Consider the following 22,727-nt stretch of genomic DNA (forward strand, 5'->3'; position numbering starts at 1 on the left):
TATAAAAACTAATTAAATAATCTACGTGATTAAATTAAAATGCCTTGAGACATGCTTAATTTGAACATGTAAATTTCTTGGATTTATTCAAACATTTTTTTATGGAATTGAATCTGCATAAAGATGGAACATGAAAATTAAACCTCTGCTCTAAAGTCAATGTGTTGATCAAACATTGAATTTGCTGGAAAAAATTAAATCAATGTAACCCATTACCTGAGCATGAATGTACATAGATCAGTCATAGTAGGCGATCTTGGCTTAGAGGACAAATATTAAATAAATCCACATTAAAATTCAACATCCTAGTTTTATTCTTTGTTTTGTTAAAGGCTAGATAAATCTAGGGGCTTTATTAGTTCCTACCAAAGCAAGCTACTATTGCATTCATTCATTTCTATCTTTCGATTAATTTAACCCATCACTATAAAGAATTAAAAAATTTGCACAAAATCTCTTATAGTCTATCTTTAATTTTTATTTACAATATTTTAAATTTCTCATATTTCTATGTTTCTATTGGTTAGAGTAGGTGGAAAATTCATTTTTTTCAAAAAAAAGTTACAACTTTATGCATTAATTAATTAATAAGACATTATTACTAAGTACTGACATAACAATCTGACTACAAATAAAATAAATATTTGTTATTTTTTTGATAAAGATAAACGGGTTTTACATGGACCCAAAACCAAGAGTTTTACAAAACCTGGCCATCAGCCAATCAAATAGAAACCAACAGTAAAATAGGGGAACACCCCAAACCGAACACAAAAGAAAAAAGAAACAACAACCAACAAAACAAAACATAGACAAACACTCAATGAAGAGAGTGCACCAACTCCTTGTTCTTCTGGATGGTAGCCTTGTTAATTGCCTCCAATTCCTCCATAATGAACTTGGAGGTGCCCTTATTGTTGCTCCTACTTCTAGTCCTAGAACTAAGGCCCGTAGTTTTATTTCCCCCAATAGCAGAGTCTTCATCGCCCAAATCTTTCTTTCTGTTACTATCATCAGGATCACTATCAATAGGATTGGATGTGTACCCTGCCACCATGGCATTGATCGTTTCCATCCCCTCCATACTATTATTCATGGCCTCCTTTCTTATGTAAACCAAATTCTTAAGATTATTCTTGATCTCCTCCATAGACTGCTCAACCTTCTTAATTCTTTGCTCATGTTTACATTTCATAACCTCAACATCATGGGAAAGCTTATGGGTCATGATCATGAGCTTCTCAGTTTTGCTAGGCTCAAGTGAATCAGTGAAGATATCAATTATCTCCTTAATCCCTTCTTTGAGGGTATCAATCTCCTTCCCCACCCACTTCCAGCAGTTCTCCTGGCATCTAGTCGCTTCCATCACCAGATTCATCAGAGAACTTTCCTTTTGTAAACCACTATCCACATCTTTAGGCAAAATCCCCTGCTTCTCCTTCAAGAAATTAAGAGATATGTCCAATTTTATTTCTTGGTCCAAGGTCTTGGGAGCATAGTCTTTAGCCACCAGCTTCTTCTTTTTGGAATAAGGCTCAACTTTAGAAATCATCTTGTTTTTTGATTTATATTTACTTGCAGCCCATCTAGGGGGGTTCTTGCTGCTATGGGTTCTAGGAGTGACCAACATCTCACCCTCTTCAACCGGCTTATAATCAGGGTCAACAAGGGGTTTGGCACTCCCACTATCCTCCATCTCCATATCCGAATCAGAGACATCTTGGACATTAGTATTAGAGATTTGGCCTTTCTCAGAGAGAGAGGGCACAACTTCAAAGGCTTTGGCATACTCCATAATGAGCACAATAAACCCTTCATGGAGGACCGGATTATTCACATTCTCAACATGTTTTTCAAGCCTATTCTCCAAAGAAGAAACCAGATAGAAAGGAATCGAAATAACTTTTCCATGCCTAAAGTGATTCAAGATGGTAAAATGATAAGAAAATATACTGGCATATCTACCATCAAGCGTAATATACCTCATGATGAACTCAGCCATGTCCGCTCAGGGAGCCATAAGATCCTTTTTGTTGTAGCCACCAGTAGCCATTTTATTAACTCTTGAACACTCCTTATCTTTATCAAAAAAATTGCCATGTCTTCCTCCCCTATTTTTCTGTCTTTGTGAAACCTTTTGTCATTCATAGCCAAACAAGTAACCGTAGCCACCAAGGTTTCATCCAGCTGATAATCAGCACCATAGGCCCTCAAAACCCCTTTCTTCTACCCATTGACAAACGTTTCCATGAGCAGAGGAGAAGGGCCATGGAGTCTTTCCAAGAAGGGAACCATTCCCCCATCAACAATTTCCTGCCACACGTCCTTATTTTTCTTCCATTTATCAAAAGTGGGTGGTTCTTGCCTATTCTTGTCCCCATCCATAATGGTCTGGGTCACCAAACAGAAACAGGAAATGGGCCACACTAGACAATTCTCCAAACAGAATTAGGACAGGGGCCGCACAAGAAGACAGAAAATCCAAGCACAAGGGAAGTTTCTAGATCTTAGGATAGGGAAATTGAAAGGAAACCATTTCCCCAACAACTTAATCAAATCATGATTGTTCTTCATTAGTTACCGCAAGTGGATGGTATCATCATAAGCTAGGTCACACAAGCTTTTTAGGAAAGAGTCTCGATTGCTCCACCATTTTGCTGCCACATAGCCCACTGCCATATTGGCCAATAAATCCGCCACTTTATTACCTTCCCAAAATACATGAGAAATTTTGAATTCATCCAACTCTTTAATCTTATCATAGCAATCTTTGATCAAGTTGGCAATAGTCTAGCTAGGATCTGTATGCCCATTCAAAGAATTGATAATGTTGAGTGAGTCAGATTCTAGCTAGACATTTCTAAATCCTTCCCTTTTAGCCATGTGTAACCCAAAATGGGCAGTGTTGGCCTCCACAAAATGGTTGGACTGGGTGCCAAGAGGGTGCACCACCATAGAAACCAGCAAACCCATATGATTCCTAGCCACTCCCCCGCACCTAGTCGGCCTAAGATTACCTTTAGCCGCCCCATCCACATTGATTTTGATCCATCCCACAGGTGGGGGTTACCATAGAACATTTTATCTGCACTATTTAATTTTGTGCACAGGAATGGAGATATTCCAACCAATTTTCCACTGTTTGATAGTATCCCACTCTTCTTGGAGAGTAGGGAGGGGATGGTCGTTCCTTCTACTGGGGTAGGAGTGAAGAAAATTCTCCTTGATAGCATTTATGATTCTAATAGCCACAACAACCACAAGAGATTCCAAATCTCTAAAAACTCTATTGTTTCTTTCTTTCCAAATACCCCACACAATATGAGGAAGAGACATGTTCTAGAGGACTCCCAAAGCTTGATTATCGAAGGGGAACGTCCATTCAAACCATAGCCTTTAAACAGAATCAGGAAAGACCTAATTAGTGTTCCAGATATCAAGGAAGAAACTCCAGATATCCATGGCAAAAGAGCAGTGCAGCAACAGATGACCAGCATTTTCCGTCACTTCTTTGCATAGGAAGCATCTATTAGTAATAGGAAGACCTCTTTTACAGAGGTTGTCAATGGTAGAAATCTTACCCTGCATGAAAATCCAAAAAATGATGTTAATTTTCATAATTAAAATCTTATTCCAGATACCAACCCAGAAGGGGGAGGGAGAAAAATTTCTGGAGATGAACTTGTAGGCATCAGCAACCTTGAATTTCCCAAAAGAGGAGAAATTCCAAAATACTTCATCCTCCACATGGGAGCGAGGGATATGAATACAATTTAACCAGGGTTGCAAAGGTATCAAAGCATTATCCACAGATTTGAGATCGAACCAGGCTCCATCTCTAATATAATCAGCTACCCAAGAGCCAATTTTTTTGAGACATAATTCTTTGAAATGAGGAGCCCAAATAGAATCCGAAAGGGGGGCATTACCAATCCACCAGTCCTCCCAAAATATTATTTTAGTACCATTCCCCACCACCCATCTACAACCATGCAAAATAATATTGGTGGAACCAAAGAAATTGCTCAATAAATCAAAGATAGAGTTGGGAAGGTCATAAGATTCCAGCATTTTTTGGATACCCTAGGTGTGGTATTTATGTTTGAAAATGTCAATCCATTCATTATTCTCTGTAAGACATCTCCATAGGTTCTTGTCCATCAAGGCTTTATTGAAATCTCTCAGATTTCTAATGTCCAGCCCCCCATGGACTCTGGAAGGCAAACTTGTTTCCAAGCCACAAGATGCAACCCATTCTTAATTTCAGTCCCAGTCCACAAAAAAAAAATTGAATTCTTTCCAGTCTATCAGCAATTTTGGTGGGAATTTTGAATAAACTCATAGCATACACCAAGAGGCTCTGTAGCATGGCTTTGAGCAGTTGCAGCTTAGCAACTTGGTTTAACAAATAACCTTTCCACCCATCCAACTTATTCTGGAATCTATCAATAAGATTCACCCAGAAGGAATCTGGGGTTGGACCATGGTAGAGGGGTAGACCTAAATAAGAGTCAGGAAAAACACCAACTTTACACCCTAGAATCATGGAAATCTTCATTTTCCTATTCTCTGTGGTGTTAAAGAAAAAAATTGAGATTTTAGCCAAGCTAATGTTTTGTCCAGTGCCTTGCTCATAAGTATCCAAAGTCTTTCTTAAATTCTTAGCTTCTTTAACCGAACTCTCCCCCATCAACAAAGTATCATCCACAAATTGTTGGTGAGAGCGGGTAGAGGATTGAGAAGAGGGTCATAAGCCCAAAAGATTACCTTTTATAACTTCCCTTTGGATAATTTTACCAAGAGCTTCACTCATCAGAATAAAGAGGAAAGGAGATAAAGGATCCCCTTGTCTAATGCCCCTTGACACATAGAACAAACCAAAGGCGGCTCCATTGATCAAGACAGAAAATTTGGGAGTGGACACACATTGATCAATATTCTGGATGAAGTTATTGTTTGCTTCATGTGCAGATACAGAAAAAGTAAGACAACATGTGGGTTAAAATCTAGCTCCCACGAGGGTTGAGCTCAGCATGTTGTAGATCACAGAGATATTTATGCTCCATTGCAGATGAAATGGCATGGCATATCAAACCTTCAGGTAAATGCATTATTGCCAAGCGTAAAACCAACACAACTCTTGCCAAATCCTCCCTGTTGCGTGATAAAATGGCATTTTGACAAGGCTCAGAAGTTTTCAAACAAAGGCACAGGCGTAGAACACAGGCAATAACAGGGGATGTGTAAAAGCATTTATCCCACATTGGTAGTGTAGAGGGAGTTTATCGCATTTAAATATAAGAACACATGTAACTATAGTGTCAAAGCTTACGGGCTTTTGGTGAGTGGCCGATTACAGAAGTGGTCGACCCCCTGCATGTATGCACATCTCAAGGCATCCAAATTTTGTGACCGGCTGGCAGGAAGAGGCTAAAGGTTGAGCAAGTCAAGCAAATTGGACACAGATCGTGGTGATCCAACGACTGTCGCTATGTCACAATGGTTAGATGCTCGCCAGATATCATCGTGACTTGGCAACTGGTGAGGTGGCAGTCCAATGGCTGGTGATGTGGCATGAATGGACAAAGATATGGAAGGTCCAGCGGTGATGATGTGGTAGAATAGGTGGCATGTCACCAAAGGTTTCACCAAAAGCATTGTTTCCATCGATATTGAGCAAACCTTGGTTGCGATGAATCTCTAAAAGGTTTCACCGAAAGGTCAGTTCTATCGACACAAACCAAAGGGTGACTTATCGAGCAGACCTTGGCCGCGATGAATCTCTAAAAGGTTTCACCAAAGGCTCAGTTCCATCGATATAGGGTATATCAAAGAAATCAGAATTGGTCCCGCCAATAAGATAAAGGCATCGATGAAACTGCAGGTTCGATGAGACTTGTAAATGGCTCGCCGATGGAGTAGTTTGGCCGAAATAATGATATCCAGCAGAACCAAAGGCAACATGGTGATCCAAGAGGATCTCATGAGTGAACCAATGGTTGACACATGGTGACACCATGGCATAAGAGAGAGCCACTCAGAGAGGTTATGGTCGAGTAGATCAAGGAATATCAAAGGTGATCACCAAGATCTGACGGTTGTCGCTAAGATGCAAGGAAAAGTTGCACGCCTAGTTATCATTGTGACTTAGTGACTAATAACGTGGTGGTTTAGATGGAGCCTAGGTGGTGGCCATGGACAAGTCAGATTGTAACACTAGGCAAGGGTCTGCAGATGAGTGACTCAAAAGTGGGCCTGTTTTGAAGAAAAAGTAGAGGTTTAAAGACCAAATAGGTTCTTGATGATCCAAGGGCTATCGCTATACTGCAATGAAAAGGTGCCTAAATGTTAATCCCTGTGACATAGCGAGAAGCCATCAACAGTCCCAGCAGTTGAATGTTAATTTTTCATGTGCTAGCAGTTAATGCAGGCAATTAAGTCAAATGGTCAGTAACCGGTAGTGTCCAGGTGAACTCGGCGCGAAATGAGAAGAGAAGACATCAGGTAGTTTGAGGTCTGATTTGAGCTTGAGAGCAAGTCTGCATGAGTTTTTCTCATGATCTTGAGGTGATAAGGCTTAATTTTGAGCACCACATGGGTCAACCTTTAGTTGACTAAGAATTTGAACTGAATTACCAACTTGAGAGCAAGTTTGCATGAGTTCTTTTTGCATGTTTTGAAGCCTTTTTTGGTGGCTTTTTATTTCTACGTGAGGATCAGTTTTCAGAAAAGATATTTTCAGTGGGAGTTCATCTTCAGTCATTCTGGAGTTATCTTTCCTCTACCTTTTGGAAGGTTTTTATATAAAGTGAAAAAGTTTTATCTTTCTTCACTAGTTCTTGATCATTCTCTTGTTGGTTTTAGCAGAGAATTCATTCTTGTAGCTCATATGCAGTTTTATGACAGAATTCTGAATAAAAATTATCAGCTTATGCCTTATATTTTGGAGTTCATTTTCTTATTCGTGATTGAGAGCTAGTTTATTATGTTATTGCCTAGATAACCTTTAAATTTTTTGTTTCATTTGTAAGTCACAGGTTGTGCATTGTGATAAGTTGGTTCATTTGGTTGATTGTGAAAGTTTTCTTTCCTTTCCATTTCTTGAAGTTTAAATCCTTTGCATGAAATATTTATGTTCTATGAAGCAAAAGTCTATTTGTGCAGATTGGTATTTTTAGGAGTGTATTTCTGTCATTTTGAGATATCTTATTGATGCTTCACATTGGTTTATCATTTTCAAAGTCTTTCTAGTTTCATTTTAAGTTTTCCTATCCCTTTTCTTGGTAAAGATTTAGAGTTATTCACAGGGAACCAACCCTTCATCTAGAGGTTAATTCTCACTATAGGCAACCCACAGGCCTGAGAATTATCCCATGTGTCACCAAGTTTCTTGAGCTTTTATCTTGTGCATTACGGGTGCAATTTGAGTGACAAAAGTTATCTCCAAATCCAAATGCCCTAAGAATCCTGAGAAGAAAACTCCAATTGACTCTATCAAAAGCTTTCAACAGATCCAATTTCAAAAAAAAAAACCTGGTTTTTTATTGATAGATAAGGAGTGAATGTTCTCATGCACCACAATAATGGAATCAAAAATCTACCTCCTAGGAACAAACCCATTCTGGTGTTTTTAAATTAAAGAGGGGAGGTATTTCTTAAGTCTGAGCACCAGGATCTTGGTGAAAATTTTATAGATAGAATTGCAAAGACTAGTAGGTCTAAAATCCTGAAAAAGAACAGGCATCAGGTTTCTTGGGAATGAGGACAAAGAAGGTGGCATTCAGCTCCTTCAGAAGAGAGAGAGACCCAAAAAACTCTTGCGCAATGTTGACCACATCAGAGCTTAAGATCTCCCAAAGACTTTGCTACCTTCAAAAGACAAGACCGCATTGTGAACTTCATCATGAGTGGGGATTCTGGTTAGCTCCAAGTTCATATCCTGAGAGACATTGTTGGGAATTTCCTGCAATATCTCATCTTGGGCTAAAGCATTAAGAGGATCATCAACTGATAAGAGATTAGTGAATTAACTAATGACTTCCTGGAAAATCTCTTCATGCTTATCAATCCATCTTTGGCCAACCTGAATTTTATTGATTCTATTAGTAGCCCTATGCCTGAGGGTCGTCATATGAAAAATAGTATTTTTGTCACCACTTTTAAGCCATTAGGCTCTAGATATCTGCTTCCAGTATTCCTCCTCTTTGGAAATAATATCATGTGGTTTAGTTAAAATCTCAATTTCTTTGTTCAAGACATCATGATCAAACCCAAAATCTTGGATATGCTTTTGAACCTCCTCAAGATCCAACTTCTTGGCAATACGAAACATGGTCATACTCTGGATATCAATATTCCACCACTCCATAATTTTATCATGGATGTCAAGGGCCATCAACCACATTTTCTCAAATCTGAAGGGGTACGCCTTTCTTTCAGACAATGGAATCACCAAAAGACAAATGGGGAAGTGATCGGATCCTAATCGGGTCAAGGCATTGAGTTTATAGGAAGCATTCTGAATCCAATCAGGAGAGACAAGGCCCTTATCTAGCTTAACCTGAATGAGATCATCCCCACTGCATCTGTTAGATGAAGTGAATTTATCCCTAATAAGATCTAGGTGCAATAGGCTCAAAGAATTAATCATGTCAGCCAAGTCTTGTCTACTATCAATAGAAATAGGCATGCCCCCAGATTTCTCCAAGTTTGAGAGAGAGGTGTTGAAGTCACTGAGAAGAATCCATTTCTCATTAGGGAAAAGCGATCTAGCATGGCAAATGGAAGACTAGAGAACTTTCCTAGAAGTTCTCCCATTAGGATCATAGATGTTGGAAATAATCCAAGAGGATCCATCTTTTAAGATTATATAACCTAGTAGCAATGTGATTAGGAGAAGAGAGAACCACCTTACCACATAACAATCTCAAATTTCAAAGAGTGGCGATACCGCCTGAGGCACCATCTGCATCAACATAGTGAGCACCACAATCTCCAAAAATCACCAATTTAATCTTTTCCACTTTAGTACCAGGCATTTTAGTCTCTTGAACAAGGCAAATATCCAGCTTATGATCCCTAATCAAATTGGATAGCAGATCATGCTTATGGGGATGATTCAATCCCCTTATATTCCATAAAATAATTTTCATTTAGCAAGAGAGGGGGATCCCATCCCCATTTTTGGTAGCGTTCTTTGGGCTCCATCTGCAATGGAAGTCGACTCTGCCTATCTCTACTAACTGCATTGGGTGGCCTCCCCACCCCCCTTGAATCTGACCCATAGTCTACTTTTTGTCTATTTTTGGTTAAAACCCCCCTTAGAGACCAAAGTAGATTGGCCAGTAGGGGAGTTTTGTCTTCTTTTTTTGCGTTTGACCTCAATAAAAGGATAGGAGTCCTCTTGGGATGATTCCAGAGTGAGATAAACTTGGGGTTTCTCCACAACAGAGTTACCCATATCAATGACCAGTTGAATGGGAAATATGGGACAGAACCATTAGCATAATAGTATTCCCTTCTTCACAAGGAGCATTCACAACAGAGAATTCCCAAACATTCTCCTCCAAAAGCGAAGGGTTAGGAGCAAGGGCCATAGGTACATTTGAAGTAAAACCAGCTCCAGGCAAGACCCCATCATCCACTATCGGGGGAGGGATAGAGGGATCAACAAATCTATTTGAATCATTGCAGAATCCTTCTAGAGGAGGATCAGAGGGTAGGGCATCCCTCTTCTCTAAGAGCAGCTTGTCATTCCTCTTTCTCCATTCCTTCTTTGGCTTAGACAGACACTACCTAGCCTAATGACCCACTTTTTTGCAATGGAAACACGCAAAAGGGATGGATTCATACTTCACTTTCTACACCCATCTACCCAACTTAGAGAAAAGATCAATCTCTCCTAGAAGATTTGTAGACTGTTTGATATTGACACACAATCTGGCATAAATAAGGCGTCTTTTAGCTGCAGTCATTGGGTCAACTGAAATTAGCTCACCAAAACAAGTTGCAATTCCTGCAAAAATCTCTTCTCCCCAAAACTCCATGGGTAAACCTAGCAATCTAACCCAGATTGGGGCTTCATTACATTCCCAATCTTTGGGATTAAATCCTAGTTCCCTTTTTCAGGGCCAGCAAGGCTTTGCCTAGCATCCAGGGCCACCCGCCAATACAAATCAAAGTTCTTCCTCACAAGCAAATGAAAAAGAGAAGAAACCACCAGCCATAGCAACAACATCAATTTGACCCTTACCCTTCCATTTTCTAGACACCCAGGATCTAACAGCCTCAATATTGGAACGTGGTCCAACAAAATTACCCACCAAGACTAAGTTCATGTGAGCCATATTCTGATCCATAATACAGTCTGGGATAGAGATGGAGCAAGCACAAAACTCCAGGTCAACTTTATGCAGAATCGGTGAAATGGCCTTACCCTTAAGCTTAGACCCAAATAAAGAAGCCTATTTCCTATTGCACTCCGCAGACGGAATCTTAAAAAAGACCTCCGCATTATTGGGGCCCTCAACACCACTAGGTTTTTTAGAGATGATAGATTTACCATTTGTAATATTCGACAAGGTACCACCATCCCAAGTATCATTTTGAGGCCCCATTTGTGGGATCAGGATTTGATTTGGAAGAGGGGCGAGTCACGGGGGAAACCCCGGGACCCCCAACACACAGTAAATCTGCACCAAGTCCATTCAAATTCAAACCCGAATGAACTAAAACTCCTGCTCCAGCACCTGCACCCTCTCTTGCTCCTGCTCCTGCTTCTGCTCCAGTCGTTCTTAACAATTTTTCACATAAATAAATATTTGTTGTTACTTGCTCTATAAAATACTATTTTGCAAGACATCAATATGTTAAATCCCTGTTATTTCATATGTACGAACTAGTTTTACTATGGTTATACTGAATATTTATGTAGGGCAAAGGGTAAGAAATAATTAGTTTTATTTAAAACACGTCTCTATGATGCTATAAGCTTCACTTTTCACATGATAATTTTATAAAGTATGAGATGAAGTTTTTAAATATCTACCCATATTGTGATTTGACATATAATAGACATATAATATAGATTGTTTAGTTCATTTTGAGATATTTAAATTTTAGTTTTTAGAGATTTCTTTTACATTAGTTTAAAGTCTTAGTTTTTACTTTATATAATTTTTTAATTTGATAAGTATTATTTAATTATTATTAGACTAATTTAAATTGATTTATGTTAATGTGTATATATTTTATTGGATTAGCTTATATTAAATGTTATGAAATATTATTTCATTTTATTGGATTAGTTTATATTAAATATTGTGAAATATTATTTTTAACATTTGTTGAAAGATTAAGAATGCAATCGTTTAAATTTGTGTCATAAATAGTTTCTAGTTATGGAAAATTTATTCATAATTTTGTATCCATGCATAAGTCTAGATAAGGATAAAGCATGTGTAGAAGAATGTATTTTGAGATACATGCAACTCATAGTTGGGTTTAAACCAAGCTTTATTTTAGGTCAATTATGTTAATTCCTATTTAGGATTGGTCCTAATATGATTAAAATTAAATAAGAAGTATATTTTTTGTTAAATTTGGTTCATGATTTTAATTTACAGTTTGAAACATTCATCGAACTAAAATAACTAATCTTTTAGAAAAACATTTCAATCAACATGTACACCTATCCCTTTATCTAAGTATAAAACATAGTTCAATTTATAAAAATGTATTTACCCAATGGGTTCAAACAACATATATTCCTCTCTCTCTCTCTCTCTCTCTCTCTCTCTCTCTCTCTCTCTCTCTCTCTCTCTCTCTCTCTCTCTCTCTCTCTCTCTCTCTCTCTCTCTCTCTCTCTCTCTCTCTCTCTCTCTCTCTCTCTCTCTCTCTCTCTCTCTCTCTCTCTCTCTCTCTCTCTCTCTCTCTCTATCTCTCTCTCTAGCTTTATCTCTCCTTCTATCTCTTCCTATCTATTTATCAATCTCCTTATTTCTATTTCTCTATTTTTATCTCTCCCTCTACCTCTCTCTATATCTATATCTATTTCTCTCCCTCTTCCTCCCCCCTCTATCTTGATCTCTACTTTAATCTACTCTAAACTAACCATACTAATGGCAGGAACATGACGCTTTATGTCTCTTGTTACTATTACGGATTTCAATCTCTTTAACATTTTACTATGTTTCAATGGAACTTTTTAGTATCATTCACTTTTTTTTTATGAAGATATATATATATTAAGTAAATAAATTTTGCAATTCTTGAAGGTATGTTTATCTTATGTCTTTTAATTGATTGCTTGGTGTTTTATATCTTTCATCTTTTAAAGCTCATTTCCTAAAATCAATAGTGTATACACCAATATTTAATTATCATACATTTCTTAAAGGTATTCATTATCTTTATTCTTTTGCATTACATGATTTTTTTATAACCAATGATATATCCTTCAAATAACTCATGTCAGTCCTTATTTTGCATCCTTGAACTTATTATCTCTTGATGGTTTATTTAGTGATAGAGGCTCGGTGATTTTTTCTTATTCAATCAACATATATTATCTTGTCCCTCACATGAAGTTATTTATGATCGACTTCCTAGACCATGCTTGTAAATAGGTATTATAATGTCCATTCATTGCAACATTTGATGGATACTATATTTTTAATATTGATACTATATTAGAGGTGTGCTAATATGAACCAACTTATTAATGTTATATTTCTTATTCAAACTCAATTTGAACTCAAAAAAAAGATTCAAGACTCAATTTGGGCATAGTTTAACAAGTCAAAAAAATGTTAAAGATCTAAGACCCAATGAAATAAGACAACATATTGAATTCAATGAAGAAGTTAACTTGTCTTCTATTGATGAAATCAATAAAATAATATACTTTGAAACAACTTCCCTTAAAGAAGATAAAATATTAAAAAATTATACATAGGAGTTAGTTGATCTTACATTGGGTATAATCCTATAGGTTGCAAGTGGATCTTTCAAAACAAGTAGATGGCTTACTTGAAAAATATAAAACAAGTCTTGTTCCAAAGAGGTATGCTAAAAAGGGGAGCATAGATTATGAAAAAAAAATTGCAACTACAATCAAGGACAAGTGCTTTGTTGGATCACACAACATAAAATGGATGTGCAAACTATATATAGTGATATAAAAAATAGTGTATATGAGTGAAATAGAAAGATATGCAATCAAAGGTCAAGAACAATAAATGTACAAGCTTATCAAATTATTGCATCATTAAAGGGAGTCCCACAAACATTATATGAAAAACTCACTTGAAATATTTTGAAGATAAATTTTAAACCCTTTAAATTTTGATAATACAACTCTTTTTTCCCCAAAAAATTGATAGAACAATTGTATAATAAATTATTTGTATAGAAATTATTCATAATAAATAATAATTTAAAATTATATTATATTAATATTTATTTTTTATTTGCAACAATTTAACTATTAGAATCTCTGACACCAGAGGAAAACTAAAAGAGGTCGGGAGTGAATCAGTTTTCCACAAGTTAAACAATTAATGTAGATTATAAACCATTTACCAGAGCACAATATAAACAGCACAGTGAAAGATAAAGCATGAAAGCACATAACACACAACACCAATATTATGATGTGGAAAACTCGGTAAAGGGAAAAACCACGATGGGAAACCTTACCCACATTCAAATAATACTTCTGCAGCAATATGTGAAATAATTACAATGGGGATTGCACTTGCAATCAAGCCAACCACCTAGAGCATACTGCTCAACATAAAAGGGAAGTCTCACTGACTTACATAAACATCATACTACGATCCGAAGAAAATGAACTGTGAAAATAGCATCTACTAATGCTTGATATAGTTTCGGTTAAGCAAATATGTCTACCCTGCAACTATAAATCCTTCACAAACCTTCATTGAATGATATAACCTTATTCGCACATAAACCACTCTCAAATAATGTAGACATAACCATACTGATAACATCCTTTTTAAATTTCATGAATAAGTCGCCTATAAATACAGATCATCAACCTTGGTAACAAGGTCGGCTAAACTAGTACAACCTGAGTTAGCCTAGTGGTGGAGAACTTGTGCTCTTGAAAGAGAGGTCACAGGTTCAACTCCCGCAAGGGGGTAGGGTATGTACACCTTATCGTCTTTGGCCCATTACCTATCAAAAAAAAAAAAAAAAACAAGGTCGGCTAAACCCTAAACCCATAAACCATAATTATAAAAATTTCATCACATGATACCACCGAACCAATATTATGATTTACATTACATAGAATGGACCTAATTCAAATTACCAAACTATTATATCCACCTGAAATTCTGCTAAGACCTATATCAACACATTTCACCAACTAGTAGAAACCCTTAGTGCAAATAACACAGAATAACCAACCGGATCCAAATAGGATCACCAAATCATCACGCCAGCCAATGAGAAGCCACCAAACAATTAGGACACGATCAAGAATGCATTCAAAACATTAGGAACCTTTTCTATAAGCCAGACCAAAATCACTTAACCAAATCATTGAATATCACCAACAAGTAAAGCCAACCGGTACCGGGAATATCAACCGGTAATCCAGAACATAAGCGATAGCTTTCGGAGCACCAAATCATGAACCAATTGAATGTGACAAGCATATAACCATCCAAAACCAAAACAGCCAATCTGATCATATCGGATCAGAAACAATGATAACCAAGTCCAACCGGTATAGGAAACCAACCGGAATAGAAGTAACCAATCGATAAAGAACCATATCCAATCGGAGCACAGTGTTGACATCAATGACAACACATAAACAATTTCAGCATATTACCAATAATCTCCCCCTTTGGCATTGATGGAAACACTGAATGTGAAAAACATCCAAGTTCCAAGGAGTGCCAACAATACTAAGATTGGGGGTGAATTAGTATGCCAAAAATCTCTGCACTTAAACACTTTGCAAGACTAACAGTAAACCGGTAAAACTGTTTAGCAGACAAACCAGTTAACACACATGAAAACCAAATAGCTAATAATGCATTCACCCACAAAAGCAAAAACAACATAACACAAGAGATTTTGATGTGGAAACCCAAATGGGAAAAACCACGGTGAGATGGAACTCACAAGTAACTATCTGCAGAATAGGAACCAGACCGGTTAAGGTCTTACAATGTTCTTTACCAGAATAGATCCTGTTAGGAATCTCAATCTTTGTTAGGAGATAAGTCTGATTAAAGACTACCTTGCTAGAGGATTTTAGATCCACAGATGTGAACCACCTTGTTAGAGGATTTACAAAAGGCTTTTGGGCCTACCCGGATAAGGGCTATAGACTTGTCAAAGATGTGACTAATCAACAAGTGTATGATCTAGCTAATAGCACAGACTACTCAATTAGATCCTTGATAGCTCGTTCCTAATGCATTCCAGCATTACTTCAGTCTTCTACACATTCATATTCTCTCCAACTCCTCAACCACCTTAAACCCTAGCAACAACATAAACTTTTGCTACAACCACATCAACAACCTAAAACCCTAGACATGATGTCCTTATAAAGGAATCTGGTTTCATGTCGGTCCAATAGGATTACATTATAATTTCCTAGGTTCAATGAACTTGGACATACTTGGTAACATGACACAAAAAGCACCGTTAACGTGTCGGCACCGTCAAACAATCGGTGGATGGTAACTCATCACAAAATGTCGGTTGGTAACTCATCACAGAGTATTACCAGCTCATACAATATACCCGTTGTCGGTTTGTCAAAAATGAAGACTGGTAAAAAAATGTGTTATGCCACTTTAATCCCTCGTACTACTTGGGATCCACAAACCGCTTGGGGTCAACATGTCGCTTCAGACCGGGAAACACATTCTGTAAAACACCAATAGTCTAAAGACTATAATACAGCATACCGGTTGGAACAAATACCCGTTATGCTCTAACTCATACATATAAAGGAGATCTCAATGCAAGTGTGTGTCCATCAATGACAATCACAACATAAACATCAAAAATGCCAACAATCTCCCCCTTTGGCATTGATGGCAACACTTAGGAAAATAAAATTTTGACATCTAAGTTACAACAAAATCATGCCATTAGCAAAATTGCTCCCTCTAAGCATATAAACTATCCCTTTAACAATACAATGTATAACACTTTTGCATATAGAGCATAAACATGTATATCAAAATTTTGATTACCAGATACTTCTCTCAAAGAGAATTCTTCTCCCCCTTTGCCAACAATGAAAAAGTATAGTTGAACAACCCTGTTTTCATTTGATATAAAAATAATAAAAGTTTATGACAATAAGGAATAATATTTGTCAAAAACAAATTTAAAGTCCTGCAAGAATTGTTTCATCGATAAAGACCAGGACTCAAGTAGGGAGGTGGCTACTTCTTTCTCTGTCTGCATCTGGGAGACCTGTTCTTCCATGGCATCAATTGTGCTCATCTCCTATGTAACTATTAAGGCATCCAGGTTTAGATAGCACTTTTGAAGAATTTGCAATCATGGGAGTAGAACCAGTTGTAGCTCCTGCAAATCTCTAGACTGGGTGCTAATCTCTTGCTCCATTTTTGCTGATTGGATGTGAAACCAGTGAACGGTTTGCCCATAAGTTGTAAAGGAATCATAAGGTGGCTTGAATGTGCTCATGTAGGACTGCAAGTCTATTTGAAGCTTTTGCTTCTAAGCTAGCACATCATCATAGAACAGATGGGGTTGGCAGATCTTACTGAGTAGTAGATTCCTGTCATCCAGAGCATCCCTTATATCCTTTTGTTCCTTTTTCAATTCAGACCGAAGCTCATTCAACTTCTTCACCAGAGTTATATTAAGAGATTTTTGATGCTCCTTTTTGACATTTGCCTCTATTACCTCTTCTAGGCTCTGCACTTGATCATCCACTACTGTGCATAGGAGATTTAGTTTGGCCAGTGATGATTCAGTGTTGGGAAGGTTAGTATCGGGTATCAAACCGATAAGAGTGTCCACAGCCGATTGAATTACATCCTGCTCCTTCTTCCTCCGTATGTTTTCAGGCCATTCTTGGGAAACTTTGATGCTCTGCATCAGCTCCATTTCACTTGCAGACTGAAGGTTGATAGGACTGGTGAGGTCAACCGGTTTGGCTTGACTACCGGTTGCCTTCGGAATCTCCATCTGGGTTCTCTTTGTCACTTCTCTCTTCTTATCCTCTTCTGCTTTTTTCTTCTCCACTTTTCTCCTCTTCTCCTCTACTTTGTCTTCCTCAGCCTTTTTCTTTTCTACTTCCTTTCGCCTCTCCTCTTCTTTCTCTTCCTCTTCCTTCTTCTTTTTCTCTGCTTCTCTCCTCTTTTCCTCTGCTTTGTCTTCCTCAACCTTTTTCTTTTCTTCTTCCTTCTTCTTCTTTTGTTCCTTATCTTCCTCTTCCTTCTTTTTCTTTTCATCTTCTTGCTTCTTTTTCTCTTCTTCATCCTTCTTCTTCTCCTCCTCTTCATCTTTCTTCTTCTCTTCTTCATCCTTCTTCTTCTTCTCCTCTTCATCTTTCTTCTTCTTCTCTTCTTCATCCTTTTTCTTCTTCTCTTCTTCATCCTTCTTCTTCTTCTCTTCTTCACCCTTTTTCCTCTTCTCTTCTTCATCCTTTTTCCTTTGGTCATCTTGTTCCTTTGTCGCTTCCTGTCTGTCCTCGGCTTGCTTATCAACCTATTCAGCTTGTTGCTCCTATCTTGGAGTAACATCTTCTACATCCAAGGCATCGACATCAATAGTGTCGACTGGTTCATCAACCGGATATCCTTCATCATCAAGTACTTTGTCTGGTTTGGATATAACTAATTCTTTCTCAGCTTGTCGGTTGGCTTCAGCCACTCGATGCATCTTCAGAGCTTCTAGAGCACGGGTGTGTGTATCCTTGAGAACTTCTTTACCCTTCCCTTCCAGTAACAGAAGTCTTCTTCTTCTCATGAAGAAAAGACCTTTGTGTTTGTTCATTACATCGAACAATTTCGAATTTGATACATCAGGAAAATGTTCAGCAAAAACTTTTTCTCTCATTTCCTGTTCCTGCTCTATGGCAATGCGCCATTTATTGTCTAAAGACTTATACAAAGAATCTGGTGTTTCAGATCTAATTTCTGAAGGTGACCGGTCATTAACACATAAATATTGAATTGTTTCCTTTTCAACCGCTTCCTTTTCATCATCATTAAAGTCATTAAAATACTCAATTAAATCATGTAGCAATTTTCTCCTAATATTCTTTATTGTTCTTTGAAAATGTGTCAAAGGTTTATAGGAAGAGATATCTATATTTACCAGTGCAGATGATGCCGGTTCATTCTTTGTCTTCTTTCTTGTCTATCTCACCTTCTTGGGCTGCTCCTCAGACACAGTTTCCTCTGAGTCCAATGTATTGCTTTTTGTCTTCCTTTTCCTCTTGAAGACCTTAGCTGATGCTGCTTCCGGTTTCTTCTTGGCCGGTGACCATTTGATCACTTTAGGACTTGTTGTTGTAACCGGTGCAAATGCGGATGGCACTTATATTCCCTTCTTCATTGAAGGCTCTTTTCCTTTCTTTGATGGTGGTTCCTCAACCGGTGTTATCCTCTCTAGGTAGGTGTCGGTTCTTTTTGCCTTAGGATCAAGTGGTGAGGCAATAAGGGTAGAGGCATACCCTTCCAGCATATCATACATCACCTCATAGCCCATTGGCTCCACTTCTTCTACTCTAGGCTCAACAACCTCCATTATGCATTGATCCACCTTGATGGTGAAACAAATATCGTCTTCATATTTCTTGACAATGTCACCTGAAATTCTCATTCTTTGGCTCATTTTTCGTTTGAACTCATCAAAATACTTGTTCAGAACTTCAAGGTAACCGGTTCCCACTGCTTGCAAACTTTCCTTTATTTGTTTGGTAACCAGTTGGTCTGCCAACCACTGAATGTCTCCCACTCCTAGGAAGTATCCTTGAAAGTAAAAGAACAACCCAACCAATAGTTGTCCAAACTTGAACCTTAGTGCATTATCATGTTTGATCGACTTCAGATTCAACAAGAGTTGCCTTTGCATACTGGTGCATAGGTCAAATGATGCATCCTCCTTGATCATCTGGTAAGCGGCATTTACCGCTGCAGCAGATACAGAGTTAATTTTGTTGGCTGAGAATGTCCAGTATCCAATCACCATACATGCATACTTCACCAGATCGTCCTTGATAGAATTGACGGTCATACCTCGTGAGTCACTCACTGAACCGATGAGCTTAGACATTTCAGTTTTGCTTACCGTCCTTAGAGCTGGCACATCCCCTATATTGCAGAAACTGGTGATGGCATGAATTGCTTATGGTGTTATATCATGCGTTCTTTCTAGGTACATCTTCTCACCATGAACTATGCTTAGAATGATCCTAATGTGATCATCTGTGAAATCCTCCCAGGAAATAAGCAGCATTGTGGAGCTTCTTCTTCTCCAAGATACTATACTCTGGTTTGATCTTTTTATCTTGTCCACAGAACAAACCTAGTTGGGAGTGGATAGCAAGAGACCCTAGGTCTTTGAGTTTACAATCAATATAATCTGAGATTCCCTCTTCTACTATAACACCAGCCGGAACTTGTGATAGGGCATTATACTTAGACTTGCATTGAATAAAACTTGCAGACTCGACCGATGCACTAGAACTGGTATGAGATGTGGAAGCCATGATATAAACTTAAAAACTCGAGAAATACCTTTTGAAACACATGAATTTAGGGCTTTCAGATTCTTCTCCACCTTGCACTCCGTAGTTTGTAGAATCACCGCTTTGCGTTCTTCACTTAACCATTTGCAATTTGAACTTGAATCTCCTTTAAGGTTTCTTAAATTCTCAGAATCGCAGCACAAATTGCTTTGTCATCGCTCTGCACTTGAAAACCTCTTTTGCTTCAAAAACTGATAGTGAGAAATGATTTGAAAAATCATTTTAAGCATATTCCTCACCTACCACAATTAATGCTCCTCCATTAGGGCGTAAACCCTAATTTTCCTTTCACCATTTTCAATCTTGTGCCAACTGACAGGTATCACATGTTGATTAAGGTCTTCTACCAGTACAAACTGGGGGTTCGAAACATTTCATTGTTTGCTCCCCCTAAGATTTTCTGAAGCTTAGTTTGTCGGTTTCGTGATTTCCACACTAGGTGCAGAAACTGATTCCTCTTGTAACACCGCTGGTTTCTTCTTCCAGGTTTTGTTCATGTCTTCTTGAATAGTGTCAACATCAATGTTTCCTTCCGGAGTGACCGGTATATCATCAGATATGTTCTTCTTTGATCTACAGAATCTGGCAATGTGACTTGGTTTGTTGCAATGATAGCAGACCAATCTAGGTGCTCTCCAAGGTCCATTGTTCATTTTTCCATTCTTCCTTCTGCATGTTGCAGCAGTTTGACCATGATCATGATAGACCATATAGTTTTCTCTGCATCCGGTTGCCGCTTGATAGCCACCGCTTCTTTGCTGATTATTGAAGGCATTAAACTGGTTGTGATTCTAGTTCACAAAAGGTTTAGGACCAGCTCCTTGGGTCCTCTGAGGATATCTACCAATGTTGTTCATGACTGACCTGCATTTAGATGTTCTATGTCCATACTTGTTGCATGCATAACAGTCACCATTGAATCTATAGGATCTAGGCTTATCATTTAGGAAATAATGAAAATTGTTGTAAGCCTTACTCCTACACACATTCGCAGTATGTCCTTCTTTAAGACAGTTGAAGCAAACAGGTTTCAAATTTTGCTTACCTTTATCCTTTGATGTCAATTGTTTCTTTGATGTTCCAACATTTGTACCAGAGGTCTCACCTTCCTCATGACCGGAATAACGAAGTCCATTGGTATTCTTGACCGGTTTGGCAGATTCAAGCTTTTCCTCTAGCTTGACAATACTCTTGTTGAACTTAGCAAGTATTTCCTTTGACTCAGAGAGTTCTTTGGAAATAGCAGCATTTGTTTCCAACAAGTTTTCATTCTCAGAGATGTCAATGTCCAGTTCTCCTTGCATGTCTTCCTTTTCCATTTTGCTTGCATGGAGTTGAGCAGTTAGGGCACTGATCTCTTGTTTTAGCTTGGAGATCTCATGATCTCTTTCTTTCACCAAATCTTTAGCTTTCCTCCAGTTCTCAAGCTCTTGACACATCCAGATAGTCAGTCCTTCCAGCTCCTTTCTCAAGTTGGAGTTTGATTCATTCAACTTATTTACTTTTGCAATTAGGGCTTCCATATCTACTTCATCTGAAGAACTATTTTCAGATAGCTCCATCAGCTTTTCAGCATGTTCTCTCCTTTTTGCTTGAGATGCCTTGTATTTGACCATAAGATCATCATAGTCTTGCTCAGACTGAGTGAGCGATGAGTAAGTTCCCTTATAGAGTATTCCCCCATATCTATTTCCAAGTGGTTAAACTTATAGAAAGGTAGGCTCCAATACCAATTGATGAATACTAAGAGGGGGGCGTAAATTAGTATGCCAAAAATCTCTGCACTTAAACACTTTGAAAGACTAATAGTAAACTAGTAAAACAGTTTAGCAGACAAACCAGTTAACACACATGCAAACCAAATAGCTAATAATGCATTCACCCACAGAAGCAAAAACACCATAACACAAGAGATTTTGACATGGAAACCCAAATGGGAAAAACCACGGTGAGATGGAACTCACAAGTAACTATCTGCAGAATAGGAACCAGACCGGTTAAGGTCAGACCAGTTAAGGTCTTACAATTTTCTTTACCAGAACAGATCCTATTAGGAATCTCAATCTCTGTTAGGAGATAAGTCCGATTAAAGACTACCTTGCTAGAGGATTTTAGATTCACAGATGTGAACCACCTTGTTAGAGGATTTACAAAAGGCTTTTGGGCCTACCCGAATAAGGGCTACAGACTTGTCAAAGATGTGACTAATCAAAAAATATATGATCTAGCTAATAGCACAGACTGCTCAGTTAGATCCTTGTTAGCTCGTTCCTAATGCATTCCAGCATTACTTCAATCTTCTACACATTCATATTCTCTCCAACTCCTCAACCATCTTAAACCCTAGCAACAACATAAACTTTTGCTACAACCACATCAACAACCTAAAACCCTAGACATGATGTCCTTATAGAGGAATCTGGTTTCATGTCGGTCCAATAGGATTACATTACAATTTCCTTGGTTCAATGAACCTGGACATACTTGGTAACATGACACAAAAATCACTATTAACATGTCAGCACCGTCAAACAATCGGTGGATGGTAACTCATCACAAAATGTCGGTTGGTAACTCATCACAGAGTATTACCAGTTCATACAATATACCGGTTGTCGGTTTGTCAAAAATGAAGACTGGTAAAAAAATGTGTTATGCCGCTTTAATCCCTTGTACCACTTGGGATCCACAAACCGCTTGGGGTCAACATGTCGCTTTAGACCAAGAAACACATTCTGCAAAACACCAATAGTCTAAAGACTATAATACAACATACCGGTTGGAACAAATATCGGTTGTGCTCTAACTCATACATATAAAGGAGATCTCAATGCAAGTGTGTGTCCATCAATGACAATCACAACATAAACATCAAAAATGCCAACAAGAACCAACAAAATATCTCTCCCCCTAAGATTTTATGTTTTTCACATGAACACTATCT

Source organism: Cryptomeria japonica, chromosome 9 (genome assembly GCF_030272615.1).
Source record: "Cryptomeria japonica chromosome 9, Sugi_1.0, whole genome shotgun sequence".
In the NCBI taxonomy this organism is placed as follows: Eukaryota; Viridiplantae; Streptophyta; class Pinopsida; order Cupressales; family Cupressaceae; genus Cryptomeria; species Cryptomeria japonica.